The sequence below is a fragment of the Phoca vitulina genome, unplaced genomic scaffold (assembly GCF_004348235.1).
Source record: "Phoca vitulina isolate PV1807 unplaced genomic scaffold, GSC_HSeal_1.0 scaffold6, whole genome shotgun sequence".
Classification (NCBI taxonomy): domain Eukaryota; kingdom Metazoa; phylum Chordata; class Mammalia; order Carnivora; family Phocidae; genus Phoca; species Phoca vitulina.
In genome coordinates this window covers 50,983,819-50,997,299 of record NW_022589709.1, presented here as the reverse complement: position 1 = coordinate 50,997,299, position 13,481 = coordinate 50,983,819, and the positions used below count along the sequence as shown (strand labels likewise).

The following is a 13,481-nucleotide window of genomic DNA, read 5'->3' as shown; positions in this document are numbered from 1 at the left end:
GAATTGAAAATGCAGTGGGCTGAATAATAACCACCGAAAGACATCAGATCCTAATCCCTGAAGCCTGTAAATGTTACCTTATAAGGAAAAGGAGTCTTTGCAGAGAGGAGTAAATGAAGGGTCTTGCCATGAAGAAATTATCCTGGATTATCCAGGTGAGCCCTTCATGCCTCATGAGTGTCCTTATACAAGAGAGGCAAAGGGAGATTGGGTTCCCACAGAAGAGAAGGGGGTAACGTGACCGCAGAGACAGAGACTGCAGGGCTGAGGCACAGCAAGGCGTGCCAGCCGCCGCCAGAAGCTAGCAGAGGCAAGGAGCGGGTTCTCTCGCGAGCCTCCCGACGGAGCACGGCCCTGCTGACACCCTGCTTTCCAGCAGCCCGGACTGATTTCAGGCTTCTGCCCTCCGGAGCTGAGAGAGATTATACTCCTGTTGTTTTGATGGCCATTTGTTACAGCTGCCACAGGAAACTCATACAGAATATCATGATAAAGATATTCATATCTTTATTTTTTTTAAGATTATTTTAGAGAGAGAGAGAGAGAGTGTGTGTGTGTGTGTGTGTGTGCATGCATGTGGGGGTCACGGAGGGGCAGAGGGAGAGGGAGAGAGAATCTCAAGCAGGCTCCATGCTGAGTGCAGAGCCCCACGTGGGGCTCCCTCCCATGACCCTGAGATCAGGACCTGAGTCGGAATCAAGAGTCGGACGCTTAACCGACTGAGCCACCCAGGTGCCCCAAAAGTATTCATATCTTTAAAACAAAATGGAAAGGGTACCTGGCTGGCCCAGTCGGGGGAGCATGTAACTCTTGATCTTGGGGTATGAGCTTGAGCCCCATGGTGGGTGTAGAGATTACTTTAAAAAAATGTTTTAAATTAAAAAATAATAAAACAGAATGGGGGAGAAAAGAGGGAGGGAGAGAGAGGGAGAGAAAAGAAAAAAGAAAGAAAAAGAAACCAAGCCAAGTAGTTGGTGAGGTGATGAAAGCATTATTAGTCATCTATCACACAAAGGAGTGAAAGGCAGACAAATTAATCGTGAAAACCATTCCTCTTTTGAAAATAAATCTAGGATTAGAATAGGGCAGCCTTAGTAAATGCAAGCAAGAGTAATAACTCTGTTACTCCATCTAAACCAGGTATGTTATCTCCTGACAAACACAGCAGGAGGTACTATAGGAAGTTTGGGTTTCTTGACTGCTGGGGTGATTTTTGAAAAGAGAGAGGGGGGGGGACGCTAGTGAAACAAACTGGATGACTCAGGGAACAAATCTGTTCAGATAATTGCTTCCTAATGTAGCGATGATGTGAGTCTTAGTCATTCCAATAGCGCTTCCATGCAGAGAGCGAATAAGCCAGAACACCAAGTGCTCCACACACCACAGTAACCGGTGGGAAGCAGTTTCCGGTGAGGCCCACGTCATTGACTTGGAGCTGCTCTTGTGTCAGAGAATAATGCTGTGAGAAACCCTGAAATTAGGCTGGATGGAACACTTGCTTCCTGTTGTCTTGTTGCCGCTGCGAAGCTGCTTAGATAAAAAGCCGCCGCACCCCTGGGGAGGAAGTCTGCTGGAAGGCTGACGGGCGCTCGCAGCACATCACAGCCCCTGCTTTCTGTCCGCCCCCCCCCCCCCCCGGCAAAGGCTGGGACCCCAGGAAGCAGTGGCCTCCAGCTCTGCACGCCTTTCTCTTTAATCAGGGTCAGAAGCCCACTGCAGGCCTGTGCTGAGCTGCTCCTATGGGCCACCGAGGGGTGGAAAGGGAAATGAGACTCAGACCCTGCTCACAATCCAGATGTGGAGGTAAGACATAAAGATTAAAAAAATGATGAGAACAAAACACACAGAAGAAAATATTATACTGACATAGCAACAAGGCTCAAAATTAGGGGATAGGAATGCAGCTCTTTTCTTGACTTAGCCTGTGGTTCCTAGGATTTGAGGAAGATGCCCTTAGTCATGGGCTTGTTCTGCTGTGGGACTTGGCTGCTTAATCAGTGAATAAATCACCCATGTGCACAGCTTTGTGCTAAAAGCCCAGGGGAATATGATAGCATAGGGCCCTTGATCCTCAAGGCATTTTGCAGGTCAGCAGGGAAACTTAGACAGCCAAGAAGCATCCTAAGCAATGCAGTAGATGCGAGTTGTGTGCTCCTCGCTGATCCTGCCATAGTTTCTAAATTCCTTCATTCAACTAGTGGTCATTGAATGCCTGCTTGGTTTCGAGCATCTTCTGGACCCTGGGATACAGCAGTGAACAAACCAACCCCAAGCCCCTGCCTCCTAGAGCTTGCCTCCTGACGTAGGCTGTGGTAAAGTCAGATGTATTTGAGATACTGCTAGACAGCGAGGGGGGAGCAGAGTCATGAGTCTGGAGACTCAGGGAAGAGATCTAGCCCAGAGTTCAGAGAAGGGCAACATCAGTGGGCTGGGGCTGCTTCGGGGAGCAGAAGAGGATTGAGCGGGGCCTTGAAGGGTGGTCAGAATTAGGAAGGACTGAGAAGAACAGGAGAGAATTTTGGAGGGGGACAGGGAGACAGGAAACAAAGTGACTGAGCCGTGATCCGGGAGGGAGAGGTAGGTCAGGCTGGAAAGTCTGGCTTAGGGGCACTGGCTTACGACAGGTGTAGACGGTGAGTGCAGGTGTAGACAGTGAGCAGCCAAGCCATCCGACATCTGGAGCCTCCTCCTGCCTGCAGCCGTAGCTCCTCCCAGTTAACCACTGCCTCTTTCCCACTTCTCCTCTCCTCCTCAGTTTCCGCTTTCTGACTCATTTTCTTCCTCCCCATCTGCCTCCTCCATCCCATCCCTTGATGGTTCCTTTCCTGCCCCTTTTATCTTATTCTCTCACCACTATAATGAATGAGAAAAAAATCAATAAAGCAAAAAATTATTCTGACCAGAGGCTGACTGGAAAGGAAGGGGTTCTTAGGGAATTACCCCTTGACAGAGTATTACCTTTAATATTCTCTCAAACTGGCGAAGATCTCCCAGGCCCCTTGAGCTTGCCTTTGTGCGTAATGTAATCAGGTCCTCAAACACAACCTCAGAAATAGCTGCTCTTTCAAAACACTAAGAATATCTGCTAAGGCAATAGAAATGTGAACCTAATTGTTAGGTTGAAAAGAGAAATAGGAGAGAAAATGCATGGGAATTAGTATGCTTGTGTTTTTAAAGTTGTCTGAACAGTCTTTTTTTTTAAATTTATTTTATTATGTCATGTTAATCACCATACATTACATCATTAGTTTTTGATGTACTGTTCCATGATTCATTGTTTGCGTATAACACCCAGTGCTCCATGCAGAACGTGCCCTCTTTAATACCCATCACCGGGCTAACCCATCCCCCCCACCCCCCTCCCCTCTGGAATCCTCACTTTGTTCCTCAGAGTCCATAGTCTCTCATGGTTCGTCTTCCTCTCCAATTTCCCCCCCTTCATTTTTCCCTTCCTACTATCTTCTTCTTCTTCTTTTTAAAATATGGAACGTTTGTCTGAACAGTCTTATAAAGTATGTTCCTTGTGTGTACCATTCAGGCAAGTCTCATCTTGTATCATAATAGTGAAAGACTTAGTAAGAAATGCGTGTTTCCTCATGCTTTATTGATTCTTTTTCCCCTAAAAGTAACGTAAACATATGCACATGTACTTGGAAAATACAGAGAATAATAAGGAAGAAAATAAAAATCAACTAATTCATCATTCAGAGATGATCATAATAAATCAGTCTTTGCTGCATAAGCAACTTTACAAAGGAAAAAAGAGCTTACAACAACAAACATTTATTTTCTCTTTCCTGGGTCCACGGAGGCTCTGAGTCCCCCGCTGGGCTTGGCTGGGCTTGAGTTCTGGCTGAGTTGGGTTAGTTCTGCTCCTGCATGTTTGCTCATCTCTTCAGACCAGCAGTTCCCGATATTTTTTTGCCACGGAAGATCACAAGAATATGAAAGGGTGAGCAGAAAAACATGATACGTCTTAAGGTCTTCACTTGAAACTAGCATATTGTAACCACCACCCACATTCCATTGGCCAAAGGCAGTCATCTGGCCACACCCAACAACAGTGGGGTAGAGAACCACATCTTGCCCAGAGCATTGTAAATTTATGTAGTAGGAAGAATAAAGGACAATAATCCAATCTTACCGCAACCACTGTTATCATATCGGTGTATTTCCTTCCAGTCTTTTTATGCATACTATACATGGTTAAATAATTTTATAAAAATAATCTTGTACATTTTTATATCTTTGCATTCATTGCCTTTTCCCTTGTATTCTGCTCATCCACTTTTCATCTGCTTCATTCCTACCTGTCTTCTTCCTCTTTCCCATCTGCCTTCTTCTTCTGATGCTTCCCTTCCCTGTTCCCCACCCCCCCATACACACACCCCCACCATGTTTTATTCTCCCTCTGGGTCCCCTAATGTAGTTAAAGATCAAGGAAGTTATTTCTTTTTGATTTAGCAGGATAATGTAAGAAATCTGATGACGGAATTCAATAATATGCTGCAAAAATAGAGATCTCCCAAATATCTGGGTATATAACAGGCAGGTGGAGGAACCACTTTCTTCTGGTGCCACATTTGAAGATTAAGTGGACAGTGGTCTTACTAGTATTAGCACTGTTGGTTGTTGGGTTTTTCTTATTTTGTATGAGTGAAAAAAATAGATTCACACTGTTCTACAAAGATAGACGGGGGGGGGGGGGGGCATAGGGCTAACAGTAACCTAAAAATAAATTAGAAGACAATGATATCGTAGCAAAGCTAAGCCAAGAGATCAGATATCCACCTGTTTTAGGAACAACAGTGGTAGACATGCTGTTCCATTAGATGGGAATATATACATATATTATGCAGAATAAACACATATAAAATAAATAAGTAGGCAGCACTGACAAAATCCCTGTCGTAACTAGGAAAAGCAACCTGTGTGGCAAATGGATCCATTTTAAATATGTTAGCTCTGAAAAACAAAAGCAGTCACTCCATCTCCAATTCAGAAGGACAATCTCCTGGGCCGCTGTTATATATATTGGCGGGGGGGTGGGGGTGTCGAAAGTAAACACGTCAACAGAGGAGACTGCACCTTCATGCCCAGAGGTGGGGAACATACACGTGTGGGTGCCTTAGGCAAATAACATAAGGACTGTAAGCATTAATTTCTTCATCTGTAACATGAAGGACGTGGGACGAGATAAGGTCATTGATTTATTGTCATTGAGCGCCTTGTTTTACACAATATGCCCGTCCTGGGTGTGCCACAGAGAATGAGTAAGAAATAGTCCTAGACCTGATTCACTCATTCATTTATCAGGAAGAGTGAAGGGTTCCATCATCCCTTCTCCACCTGGGATCATGACCTGAGCTGAAGGCAGACGCTTAACGACTGAGCCACCCAGGCGCCCCAAGCCTGTGCCTTTAATACTTCTCTGAGATCCTGCCCTCTGAGCTCCCACTACTCTATTTTGATTCCCACGCCAGGTTCATTTGAAGAATACAAATAAAAGAAGAGCAATAAGAAGTTTGGCATTTCCTGGTGCCCCAGCTGCTCCCTGATGGAAGAGTATTTAGGGCTGTCCGGGCACTCTCTCAGGACGGGCGGAGGCTCCTGGCGTGGGGCAGGAACAAGCTTCCATAGTTATAAAACCCCCATGTGACCCTCCAGAGGGTCCTTTCTGAGGTCTGGCAGTGTTCAAGCAGGTCCACTGGTGGCCTCCTCTAAGACCTGCCCCAGAGCTGGAGCAAATGAATAAAGACGTTGTCGTAAAGATAATCGCTAGACAAGGCCCAGCCAGTGTCAGGACGGAGGGCCACCGCTCTGTGCAGGTGGACGCCCTGTGCGACGCGGCACCAGTCGTTCCGCTGAGGAGGAGGAATGGCAGCTCTGGGCCCGAGCGTCCCCACACACTGCCCCACATGGTACCTGCCGTCAGCCAGGGCCACTTCTCTGTACGTACAATCACGCGGACACAGAATCGTAGGTGAAAGGCCTGCCCCTCCTCCCTAACCCCAGTGTGAGAGAAAGACCTACCAAGTAGTAAGAAACAAAACAAAACAAAATAGCCTCAGGGGCTCAGGAATTAACTCATATAATTGGAACAACTTAATTCCTCCATGTTTATTCTAGGCCTACTATTTGGTCATGACCCATGACTTCCAGGAGCGTGAACTGTCATTTAAGAGATAATATATGGCAGAATTAGAAAATACAGCACAATATTTCATGAAGTGATTAATCATATCAGAGACTTGAACTCTGAGATAATAACAGTTATCATTTTTTGCTCATGATCTATGTGCTGTATTTAGATGGGGTATCTCATGTAATCTTCCCCACAGTCCTCAGAAGGAGGTTCTTATTAAGTCTATATTAAAGATGAAGGGACAGATGCTCAGATACAAAGTGATTACCCGCCAAGGCCAGACAGCTAGTAAGTAGGAAAACCTGGGTTTGAACCAGGAAACTGGGGTCACCCAGCTCTTACTTCCTCTCCCTGAAACCAGTTCTCTATGCTGTGCATCCTCTGGCAGGGGAAAGATGTGCATTGCTTAGGATTATAAAGAAAGGCCTCATGAAAAAAATGATACTTGATAGACCTTGAGCCAATAAATCAACCACCAGCTCATCTTTATTAACCACTATGTATAGTACTGGAACAATGTAAATAGACAGTAGGACAGTAAATGCTTTTTTAAAATCTTTTTTTTTTTTTTACTTTTATTTATTTAGGTAAGTAATCTCTACAGCCAACATGGGGCTCAAACTCCTGAGATCAAGAGTTGCACGCTCCCCTGACTGAGCCAGCCAGGTGCCCTGACAATGAATGTTTTTTGAACTAAAATATTTTGCTTAACTAAGAGTTAGCTATTGAAGGGTAGGGGTGTGTGTGTGTGTGTGTGTGTGTAGAAATTAGGGGGTGGGGAATGCTGTTTGGAGGGCATGTAAATTTGCCAACAATGAGCTCAACGTGTGTTGGGGAAACTGAAAAACCCAGAATGTTGAAAATGGAGAGTTCACTCAGTCATTCAGCAAAGAGTTCTTGAGTACCTACCAACATGCCAGGCACTGTGTTTGAGGTTAGGGATACAAACATGAGGAAGACACAACCCCAGCCTTCAAATGCTTCACAGCCTTGAGGCCGGGGGGCGGGGGGGGGTGGGTGGCTGGTGGGAGGAGACAGACAGGTGCAGATGGGGACACAGATGTGTGCCATATAGGCTTATAAGTGGCTTAAGAAGGGTCTGGAGAAAGAGCTGAGGGTGCATAGAGGGAGAACTGATGGGGCATGCGATAGAGAAGTTTAGCAAGGATGGTCAGGCCCCTACAGGCAGTGAGATGGAGAGGGCAGGGGCTGGGGTGAGCAGCGAGAATGAGGAGATCCTTGGCGGATGACAGCAGCTGGGTCGCGAAGCCTGGCCAGACTCCTCAGTTGCACAAGCACTCTCAGGCCACGAACAGATAGATGCCTTCAGAAACGATTCTGCTGTAAGATTTACAAGACAGCTGTTTTCTGTGTTTTCAGACAATTTCCAAGAAACACTTATGCATATATCTTTCTTTTAACTCCCAGTGACCTCGTCATAGAAAAGAGTAGGAAAAACGGTCATGCTCTTAACCTTTCTGCCTACTTTTCTTCAACATCAGAAGTCAGTCTATAAACCTTCACAGACTGCCTTCTACATGCCAGACACAGCAGTGAATTAGATCCCTGACTTCATGAAGCTCACATTCAAATGGGGCCACAGACACAGCCAAGGGAAAAAAATAGATATACAAAATGTGAGGGGGCGACATGCAAAGGGAAAGAAAGCAGGGAAAGGGGAGAACGATGTTGGGAGGGCTGTTCTCTGGGGGACAGCTCTGATGGAGTGACCTGGAGCCAATACCTGAAGGGGGAGGGGGGAGCAGATGGCTGGGGACAGAAGAAACTGCTGAAGTGGGAGAGTGCTCAGTGCATTCTAGAAACAGCCAGGAAGCTGGGGGGACTGGAGCAGAGTAAGCATGGGAAAGGGGAACCCAGAGGAGCCAGGGGCTAGATCCTGCAGGAGGCTTTGGCTTTCCTTCCACCTGAGGTGGTAGCCTCAGATAGTAGGAGAAGAGATGTGCCGGGGTCTGGTGTAGCTCTTAAGGATCCCTTTGGGACAGAACGCAGGAGACAGGGTGGGCTGGGGAAACCAGTAGGAGACTATTGCAACAGCCCAGGTAAAGGAAGATGATAGTTGGGACTAGGGTGGTAGCAAGCAGAATTTGTGCGATGATCTTATTCTAGAGATATTTTGAAGTCCGAAAGGATTTGCTGATGGATTAGGTGTGAGAGAGAGTGAGTAGTCAAGGATGATTCAGATTCCGAGGATTTGGGCCAGACTAACTGGGAAAACTGCCATTTATTAAGACAGGAGGACTTCTTGAGGCTGGAATTCAAAAAATTTGATTTTGGACATATTAATTTGAGGTGGCTGTTAGGATACATGAGCCATGAGTTCAAGGGAGAGGCCAGAGCTGGGGACAATAGTTATTAAAGTAAGGACAGGTAATTAAAGCCATGGGACTGGATGAGGTCACCCGGGGAGTGGGGGCAGGCAGGGGAGAGGTCTGGTCCTCAGGGCAGGACAGTGTGTGGAGGAGGAGGAGAACCAGGAGAGAATGGTATCTTGGAAGTCAGTTGCTGCTGAGAGGGGGATAAGCTAAGCAGTCAGGCTAACCCTTGGATTTGGCAATGGAAGATCACTGGGGACCTTGACAGAAATGTGTTTAGATGGAGTGGGGGTATGGAAGCCTGGTGTTGCCATCAGGGTTCAAGGGAAAACATGGGAAGAGAGGATGAAAAGATGACAAGAGAGGACATCTCCCTTAAGGAATTTTGTGTAAAGTGCAGTTAAGGAATTGGGGGGGGGGGGGCACCTGGCTGACTCAGTCGGAGGAGCCGTGACTCTTGATCTCAGGGTTGTGAGTTCGAGCCCCGCATTAGGTGTAGAGATTACTTAAATAAATATATAAATACTTTAAAAAATGAAATTAGAGGAAGATCAAGAAGGAAGACATCATTTCATAATGGTAGGCACTGGAAATGAACCAGCTGAGAGGAAACAATTATTCATGCAGAGAAGAGGAGTGAGGACTTCTGGAGTGGTGTTTCTATTGTTGAGAGGGGAGGGGACCCAGTGCACATGTGCAGGGTTGGCCCAGGTGGGAGCACGGGCAGCTCACCCATTGTCAGGGGAGGGAGGTCGGAGGCTGTGGTTGGTGGATTTGTTGGTGGAACGTGTGAATGTTCTCTTCTGACTGCTAATCTTTTCCTCCAGCTGTTTGTATGTAGTAATGGTGCTGTTTTCATGAATTCTAAGATGCAAATTTCTATATTCTTGCACCTATGCAATTGGGATAAATCTTATATTTTTTAAAGATTTTATTTATTTACTTGAGCGAGAGAGAGAATGCAAGCATGAGCTGGGGTGGGGGGATAGGCACAGACAGAGATGGAGAAGCAAAGAGCCTCATCTGGGGCTCAATCCCAGGACCCCGAGATCATGACCTGAGCCGAAGGCAGCCACTTAACCGACTAAGCCACCCAGGTGCTCCTGGAATAAATCTTAAAATCAAAGCATTTAATTGTTAATATTTACAGTCAACCCTTGAACAACACGAGGGTTTGGGGCACCAACGCTCATCCCCCACATAGTCGAAAATCCATGTATAACTTCTGGCTCCCCCAAAACTTAACTATTAATAGCCTACTGTTGACTAGAAGTCTTACCAATAACACAGTCGAGTAACACATATTTTGTATGTTATATGTATTATATACTGTATTTTTACAATAAAGTTAGCTAAAGAAAATGTTAAGAAAATCATAAGAAGGGGAAAATAGATTTACGGTGCTATACTTTAGCAAAAAAAAGTTTATAAAAAAATGTGTGTATAAGTGGACCCGCACAGTTCAAACCTGTGTTGTTCAAGAGTCAACTGTATTCTCTCTGCAATAGAGAAGAGTTTACACCAAAGTTGACTCAGATTCACTTTCCTTTGGGCCTAACTAGAGTTGTCCATTGGAGAGGTGGGCCCTGCAAATGCTGTTCACCTTGTGAGCCAAAGGGGAGATGTCAACATTTTCAGTAAGAAACTTGGGGCTGGAGCTATCCGTCTGGTACAGATGCATCCAGCCCAAACTTCTGAAGAAGGGTCCGGGTGCCTGGAGAGTGGGGGAGGGAGGCTGGCCCTCTGCCCGCAAGCTGCAGAGCTGACTGTTCTTCCTCAGGGGAATATGAGAGACCACGGACAAGGCAACTAACACTCGGCCCACACCTGAACCTGGGCAGTGAGGCCTGACTCAGAGACCAAGTGCTTCCTTCAGCCAGATAAGATCTTGGCCCCATATCCTGTGTGGTCAAGACAAGGAGAAGTCCAAGGGTCTGAGAACAGGGAACCATGTCACGGCATAGCTCTTGGGGTTACTTCAGCTTTATTGAGCGCTAGCAGGGGAACTTCTACTTCTTGGGTAAGTGGAGCTGGGGCCCCAGTCCCCCTTTTCTGTAGCTGGAGTCTAGGAATGGTTTGGGAGATTCTCACTGTCCAAAGAGTTGAGTGCTTACCATATGCTGTGCTAGCTGATCACTAGGTGCGCAGGACAAGCAAACCCAGACAGGGGCCTCGCTCTCAGAGCTTACATCTAGTCAAGGAGATGTAGTCATAAAGTAATCATATGTATATATATTTTAAAACTTTTTAAAGAAACTATGTGCCAGAACATGTTCTGAGCACTTTACAAAGATTAACACCTGTAGTTTGTACAATAATCTAAGAACCAAGTGCTATTACCATTATCCCTGCTTTACAGAAAAGAAAAACTCAGGCACGGAGAGGTTAATTATCTTGCCCAAGATCACAGAGCTCCTAAGTGGCAAAGTTGAGATTCAAACCCTAGCAGTTTTGCCCCGGGGGAGTCCTAGCTCTTAACCAATGAGGCCATGCTGCCTCTCGAGTTATTCTGTCTAGCACAGTTATATTGAAATGCAAAGTCCCTTTGGAAATGGAAATGCATCCTGGAAGGAGGCATTTTAGCATCTGACAAGGCAGCAGCAGCTTTGAAGGCGGCTGGGGAGACTGCTGCTCACTGAGCAATAAGGAATTTGCAGTGGGCACTTCTGTGGCGTGTTAAACCTTAGGCTTCTCCTCCCATTGTCTTCACAGCTCCCTCCTCTGTGGGTTCCTCCACCTCCTCCTCACCTTGCCCTGCTTCTACTCTGCCCGCTCAAGCTTTACTGTTTCGGGGCACAGGTTTATTTTTCTCTTCGACCATGACGCTGCAGTGTCCTTGGCTAAATCCGGCAGAGGATTACACCCGAGGGAGAGCCCAATCAATGGAGGGGGCAGGGGGCAGGGGAAGAGAAGGAGAGAAAGATTGGAAACCAGAGATTAGGAACGGAAGCAGCTTTAGACCAAGACTGAGTCTACCCTGGCCAAGAGAAGAGAGTCCTTGCAGAATCTTGCCTATTGCAAGGACTGGTTCAGTGGCCTGCAACTTACTCAGGACTCAGTGCTTTTATAAAACTGAGTGTTCCTTTAGTACTTTCCATTTTTCCAAACCCATCTGTAGTCCTGATCTCCTTTAGCTCCAACTGCAACCCCCGGGAGGTATTCCTGGCAGAACACAGCAGGCTCCCAAATGGTCTTCAAAGCCACAGTGCGACTTGTCAGGCGCTGATTCCATACTCCTGGGTGAGTCATTTGCATGTCTAAAGTGAGTCTCATTTCAGAATAGCTGGGCTGAACTGTGGCTATGTAACAGGGCAGTAGAGCTGGCAGGACAAAGCTGGGATCCTTTGTGCTTTAAACTCCACGCTCTTCCACTCCATCTGTCTCCCTTTCAGAGGAGGAAGACAAGACAGTCTCAGATGCAGTGCTTTCAGGGATGCAGACCTGAATCCCTGGATACACCTGCTTGCCATCCGTGGGCTCCAAAGCCAAAGATTGGCCTGGCCTTATTTTTTTTCCCCCTAAGAAATAAACACCAAATTTCTTGTTAGAGTGCAAACATTCAGGGAAGCTTCTGGTAACTCAAGCACGTACTGGTTCAAGGAACGCGCGGCCACTGTAAGGTTAGGAGTTCGGCATCTGTGTCGGAACGTGCTTCTGAAACATGTTATTTCTAACACGAGGGCAGTACTGGTCTGTATTTCATAAGAAATCGTGCAAGTGAGTTAACAATTCAACATGTGCTCGCTTGGGCAGCACATACACTAAAAATCTGAACCATACAGAGGAGTTTGGCAAGGCCCCTGCGCTAGGAAGACAGGCCAATTCGTGAAGCGTTCCATACAGAAAAATAAATAACAATAAAAATAAATAATTCAACACGTTACCCATTCCTATTACAATATTTGTTTTTCTTTCCCAAATCACTATGCTTTCTAAATTGGATCAATCACAGAGGTAGCTGAGAACTTGGGGAGTGCCGTGACTGGAACGGATTTCGGCCTTAGCCGGGCTAGAAGAGCTCCAGGGCGGCGCGGCGTCGGGCACTGGCGATGGGTCTGCGTTCGGGAAACCGGCGGCCGCGGCCCTCGCGCTCCCTGCCCCACGCGCACCCGGCGAGCGCTGGCGCGGCTCCAAAGGCCCAAAGGCTCGGCGGGCATTCGGCGGCCCTTCCTTCACACGCTAATGAAAGCTCGCAAACGGAGGACAGCAGGAGCGAGCTGGTTTCTGCCGCCTGCCCGGCCCGGCGGGGAATCCTTGCCCCACGCTCCCGCCCGGGATTTCCCGCCTCCCCGTTTCCAGAACCCTTCTCTCTGGGCCTGCCTGTCCCCCGGTGATCTTTCGCATCAAATCCAAACGCCCCAAGTCCCTTGCTCTCCTTGCCAGCCTCTCACGGGCCTTTGTCGTTCTCTGCCATTTCACCGGGGATTCCAGGCAAGCGACAGCTTCCTACCATCCCCCACCAAGAACAAAGCACCTTTGAGGAGGGCCCGGGGGCGAAGCCACCCGCCTAGTCCTTTGAACACCGCGTCCTGGAGGGTAGCTAGTATTGTCCCCGTTTTGTAGGTGAGGAACAGAGACGCAGGGTGAAAAAGTGACGGAGCCAAGATTTAACCCAGGCTTGTTGGACTCCGTGGCCAAGACCATTCCTCCTTACTACATATCTCTTTAAAGACGGGGGGCATTTCTTTTTTGTTATAGATTTTAAAGTCATCGCTACACCCAACATGGGGCTCAAACTTACAACCCCAAGATCAAGAATCGCCTCCAGCCAGGCGCCCCTAAAGGCAGGAGACATTTCTGATAGAAGTAGTGATCACGCAGATGAGTCTGGATGAGAACAGGGTCCATAGAGGTCCCTACAGACACAGTTACTTGACAGAGACCTCAAATCCGGCCCTGTTTGAGGGCCACCACCTCTCTCCCCAGCCCCCTCCCTCCCAAGACCTTGGTGGGTCTTGCTCCCTGACACTAAGGATAAGTAGCTTTCAGGGCCCAGGGGTGAG

General features: G+C 47.2%; 1 non-coding gene across 1 annotated transcript; it reads left to right on the top strand.

Moving 5' to 3' along the window:
* Nucleotides 1-12,215: 12,215 nt before the first annotated feature.
* LOC116632492 lies at nucleotides 12,216-12,323 on the top strand. The gene has a single exon (XR_004299432.1). It is a non-coding gene; the product is annotated as a U6 spliceosomal RNA (small nuclear RNA).
* Nucleotides 12,324-13,481: the final 1,158 nt, after the last annotated feature.